Source organism: Pleurodeles waltl, chromosome 9 (genome assembly GCF_031143425.1).
Source record: "Pleurodeles waltl isolate 20211129_DDA chromosome 9, aPleWal1.hap1.20221129, whole genome shotgun sequence".
Taxonomy (NCBI): Eukaryota; Metazoa; Chordata; class Amphibia; order Caudata; family Salamandridae; genus Pleurodeles; species Pleurodeles waltl.
In genome coordinates this window covers 1,139,502,960-1,139,508,959 of record NC_090448.1, presented here as the reverse complement: position 1 = coordinate 1,139,508,959, position 6,000 = coordinate 1,139,502,960, and positions in this window count along the sequence as shown.

The following is a 6,000-nucleotide window of genomic DNA, read 5'->3' as shown; positions in this document are numbered from 1 at the left end:
GTCGGGTTTCAAGCCCTGTCGAGAGTGTGGGGGCAAGATGTCCGTTACAGATCCTCACTCCGACTGTCTTTGGTGTTTGAGCTCCGACCACGACGTCGCGACTTGCGATTCATGTCAGCACATGAACCCGAAGGCCCTCAAAGAACGTGAGGCTAAACTATTCATGGCGAAGTCGAAGAGAAAGGAAAAACATCATAAAAAGTCTTCTTCGCCAAGGTCTCATCGGCGTCATCGAGACTCCCGGTGCCGTAGAGATTCACGGCGTCATTCCAGCAAGGAGACTCGTTCGAGGTCGCCTTCGGCTCGGCGTTGGAGAACTTGGGAGGTCAGTCCCACGGTCACGCCGCATCCATCGACGCCGTTGCCCTCTCCGGCGTCACCGACTTCGCCTGGACAGGCGTCTGTGATTGAGGTGATGCAGCCTCTGGTGTTGTCTCCGGCGTCGCAGACGTCGAGGCCGGCGTCGGGGTCGCCTTCGATCCAGGCACCCCAGTATCCGGCTTTTCCCACCGCTGGAGCCGATAGTACTGCATTCCTGAATGCGATGTATACCATCTTTCAACAGATGGCTCCAGGGGGTGCTGCGGCTGGTCCTTCGGGGCCTTTGGCCTTTTCATTGGGTGATCCTGCGCCTCTACGGCTGGCACCCTTTATGCCCTTTCTCCCTTTTGGGAATGTGGGCTCGGCGCCGGTGGCTTCAGAGGGATTGGCCCCGGAGGTTTCCATCCCGTAGACGTCAGGATTTCGTCCTGTGACTCCGGTGGGTCCATCGGCTCCAAGATCTCTTCGTCCTGCTCCTTCAACGGCGCCGAAGCTGCCTGTGGCGCCGGACGCGGCGTCGGATACTTCTGGAGATCGGCGCCGATCTTCGACTTCGGCGGAGGCCATGTCGACTCCGCATATCGAGCAGAGACTACATTCGAGGAGGCGTGCTCTCCATCTTTTGGAAGAGCAGGAGTACCAACGAGTCCTGGAGGAAGGAGAGGTTGAGGACTCTGGTGAAGGATTGCATGGTCTGGATACGGCCAGTGGGCTGGATACTTCCCCTGAGTGGGACCTTTCATCTCCAGGGGAGTATACGGAGGAGGCTGGTACCTTTCACGCTGTGGTAAGGAAGGCAGCTAACTTTCTGGACCTGCCTTTGCCGATGGCAGAGGCGAAGCAGAATTTATTGACAGAGGTATTGCATCCGGCCTCTGCTGCAGCGGAGCCTCTCTTGCCGTTTAATGAGGCTTTGCTTGATCCGGTGTTAGAGGTGTGGAAGAAGCCAGTATCTTCCTCGGCGGTTCATAGGGCTGTGGCCAGGAGATATCGAGCTGCACCATCTGACCCTGGCTTTCTTTCTAGACACCCTACGCCGGAGAGCTTGGTGGTGCAAGCCTCCTGTTCATCGAAGTCAGCGCCTGGATCTTTCCCGACGGTACCTGGAGACAGGGACTCCAAAAAGCTGGATGCACAATCCAAGAAAATATTTTCATCTTGCAGTTTGGCGTTGAAGGCCACCAAGCAACTTGCATTCTGGGGAGATACATCCATGCTCTTATGGACGATATTTCATCTTCATTTACGGAGCTTCCCCAGGGACTCTTGGATGTTGTCTCGGACGCCCAGGCTGCCGCAACCCAGATTATCCAGTCTGGGCTGGACACGACCGACTCAGTGGCTAGGGCGATGGGCACGGCTGTGGTGGCAAGGAGACAGGCCTGGCTCCGTAATTCAGGGTTTTCTGCGGACGTGCAGTCGACCCTATTGGACCTCCCGTTTGATGGGGACAAACTGTTTGGAGCCAAGGCAGATTCGGCCTTGGAGCGATTTAAAGAGAGCAGGGCCACAGCCAAATCGTTAGGGCTGCACGCTCCTTCTTCCTCTGCCTCTTCCATGTTTTTCAGGAGGTTTCGTGGATTTGGGCGTGGCTCTTCCTCCTCTTCCTTTCGGGGGAGATTCCAGCAACCCGCCTCTTCCCACCCCTATAGATCATTTAGAGGGAGAGGTAGGGCCCGCACCAGAGGAGCCTCTCAACAGCACTCTGCCTCTTCCTCGTCCTCTGGAGGGGTGCAGCAGGGAAAGCAGCCTTAGGCTTCCACCATTTCCCACTCACTCCTCTCCTGTAGGGGGAAGGTTATGGCATATTCTCCACAAGTGGGAGACTATTACAACGGACACTTGGGTTATCAGTATTGTGGGAAAAGGCTACACCCTTCCCTTTCGGGAGTTTCCGCCCCCCATCCCGCCCCGCCCATCTTATTGTTCAGAAGAACACCTCCTGTTGCTAGAACAGGAGGTTCAAGTCCTCCTTTCAAAGGGCGCGGTGGAGTTGGTCCCAGAGCAGGAAAGGGGTCGAGGTTGTTACTCAAGGTACTTCCTGATTCCCAAGAAGGATTGTCGGTTGAGACCGATCCTGGATCTGAGGATCTTGAATTGGTTCCTCAAACAGGAAAAGTTCAAGATGCTGACCCTAGCACAGGTGCTTTTGGCGTTGAACAAAGAAGATTGGATGGTGTCTGTCGACTTGCAGGACGCTTATTTTCATATCCCAATACTCAAGTCGCACAGGAAGTATCTCCGGTTTGTGATAGGGTCGCAGCACTATCAGTTTGCGGTCCTCCCATTTGGTCTTACTTCAGCACCTCGAGTTTTCACGAAGGTGATGTCGGTGGTTGCGGCAGAGCTCAGAAGGAAGGGGATAGCAGTATTCCCTTACTTGGACGACTGGTTGATCAAAGCCAAGTCTCCGGAGCTTGTGTCGCATCATCTGCAGTCAACAACCCAGTTGTTGTGCGACCTGGGCTTTTCGGTGAACGTGCCCAAATCTCACCTGGAGCCCTCTCAGCGCCTCCTGTTCATAGGGGCAGTACTGGATACAACATTGAATCGAGCCTTTCCTCCGCCTCAGCGGATTCAAGATATTCAGGAATTGGTTCCAATGTTTCGAAATGGAGCGGTAGTTCCAGTCCTCAAGGTCTTTCGTCTGCTCGGTCTGTTTGCCTCCTGCATACTGTTGGTCACGCATGCTCGCTGGCACATGAGGGCTCTTCAGTGGTGCCTCCGAAGGCAGTGGTCTCAACACAAGGGAGATCTAGAAGGTGTGGTCAAGATCTCCAGAGATGCTGCTGTGGACTTGAAGTGGTGGATTGCGAGCAACAATCTTTCACAAGGAAAGCCGTTCGCGCAGTCGCCACCAGTGGCCACGGTCATAACGGATGCTTCCACTCTAGGGTGGGGAGCTCATCTGGGGGATCTGGAGATCAAAGGACTTTGGTCTCCAGAGGAACAGATGTTTCATATCAATCTGTTAGAGTTACTGGCTGTACGTCTGGCTCTCAAGGCCTTCCTCCCTTCCCTTCGTGGTCAGTCGGTACAGGTCCTGACGGACAATACTACCACGATGTGGTACATAAACAAACAGGGAGGAGTAGGGTCGTACCTTCTCTGCAGAGAAGCTCTTCGACTATGGTCCTGGGCAAAGGACCATCAGATTTGCTTGGTAGCAAATCATCTGGCCGGGGTCTTGAATGTACGTGCGGACAGTCTCAGTCGCCAATTCTCAGCCGACCACGAGTGGTGTCTCCATCCAGATTAAGTCCGTTTAATCTTCCAGATGTTGGGGTTTCCTCGGATAGATCTGTTTGCCACTCTGGAGAACGCGCATTGTCCGTTATTCTGCAGCCTCCAGTATCCGGTGCAGCGAGCATTGGGGGACGCGTTTCTGATAACCTGGTGCGACCAGTTGCTTTACGCGTTTCCCCCCATACCCTTGATTCCTCGAGTGTTGAGGAAGATTCGCCAAGACCGGGCCCAAGTCATCTTAATAGCTCCGGATTGGCCAAGGAGGGTGTGGTACTCCGACCTTCTCCAACTCTCGCTGTGCCCTCCGCTCCGTCTCCCTCTCAGGGCAGACCTTCTCTCGCAGGGGCAGGTTTTACACCCCAACCTCCAGAGTCTACACCTACATGCCTGGAGATTGAACGGGGCAACCTGAGTTCCTTCTCTCTCCCGCCTGATGTAGTGGATGTTATATTAGCAGCCAGGCGACACTCCACTAAATCTATCTACGCTAATAGGTGGTCTAAATTTGTTATGTGGTGTGGAGAGAGACAGATTGATCCCTTACATGCTCATCTGTCGGACGTTTTATCTTTTGCTCTGTCTCTAGCGCAGAAAGGTTGTGCAGTGGCTACCATTAAGGGTTATTTGTCGGCTTTGTCAGCCTTCATTTGTCTTCCAGACCAACCATCGTTATTTAAATCCCCTATTGTTCTCAGATTCTTGAAAGGTCTTCTAAATAAATATCCTCCAAAACCATTCGTTATGCCTCAATGGGATTTGTCCTTGGTCCTCACTTTCCTTATGGGGTCCCCTTTTGAGCCTATGCATTCTTGCCCCTTAAGGTATTTAGTTATTAAAACAGTCTTCCTGGTGGCTATAACATCTGCAAGGAGAGTGAGTGAGTTGCAAGCCTTATCGGTAAAACACCCTTATACAACTTTTTATGGGGATAAGGTGGTGTTGAGGATCAAGGCTGCTTTCCTCCCGAAGGTTGTTTCACCTTTCCATTTGGCCCAGACAATTACTTTGTCCACGTTCTATCCTCCGCCTCATCCTTCTAAGGAGGAAGAGAGACTACATCGCTTGGACCCAAAGAGGGCGTTAAGCTTCTTCATTGATAGAACAAAGGATTTCAGGCTGGAGGATCAGCTGTTCATCGGATACGTGGGCAAGAGGAGAGGAAAGGCAGTCCACAAGAGAACACTCTCCAGGTGGGTTGTTCTTTGCATTAAAATCTGTTACTCTTTGGCAAAGAAGGATCCTCCTGATGGCATTAGAGCTCATTCCACCAGAGCTAAGTCGGCCACTTCGGCCTTGGCCAGGGGTGTTCCTGTGGTCGACATCTGCAAGGCCGCAACTTGGTCGTCCCTTCACACTTTTGCGAAACATTACTGTTTGGACTCTGAGGTCAGAAGGGACGGCCATTTTGCACGGTCAGTGCTGCAGGATTTCTTGGTTTGACCATTTCGGCACCCACCACCGGGCGTGGTACTACTTTGGGACTCTATTCATTAGGTGAGGAATCCACAGGTAGTTGTATCCATCAGAAGAACGAGTTACTAACCTTCGGTAACGACTTTTCTGGTGGATACATTAGCTACCTGTGGATTCCTCACGGTCCCACCCGCCTCCCCGTTGCCTTTCTGGTCTCACCAAGTAATCCTTGAGTTCGCTCCTCTTGGTCTTCAAGGCTGCAATAGATTTTGTATATATGGATACTTGTATGTATATATATATATATATATATATATATATATATATCTTTTTGTATATATATGATTTGCATATATTTGTTTGATTTAAAAAAAAAAAAAGTTTTATTAAATCTACAGCCATTTTATTGCAATGTGGTGTGATTTACAATGTTATGGGATGTTGCCTTGCTCTTTCATTGCATTGGGTTATTATTCTCATGCACGTAAAAAATGTTGGTACTGACGTCGGCGAGGACCTCTTATTGCCTGTATGACGTCAGACGGCGTCGCGCGGGCTAGAGTGACGTCCTCGTCGACGTGCAGAAGCTAGGAAGAAGATTTCCGTCGAATGCTGGCGCCATGGGAGTATTCATTAGGTGAGGAATCCACAGGTAGCTAATGTATCCACCAGAAAAGTCGTTACCGAAGGTAAGTAACTCGTTCTTTAGGGTTCTTCGCGACACCCTGCAGTCATCCTAAGAAGCCATCAGTTCTTCTAGAATTTGCTTACGTCTTTCCTAACCTGAATGTTTCAACAAGCAAACAATATAGCCAAATCTGATTGGTGTATCCTTCCAATACAGTCAACACACTTTGAATCTTTACAGAGAAGGATCTTTTCAGAAGAGGCAGGACACTTCCGCTACTCAATGGAACAAATATACGAAATAAGTGGGTGCTCTGAATGCTTCCCTTCTAATTGCTTATGCTCAGGCAACAAATGCTACTGTAGGCTACATTTCTACCTAGGCAGCATGTT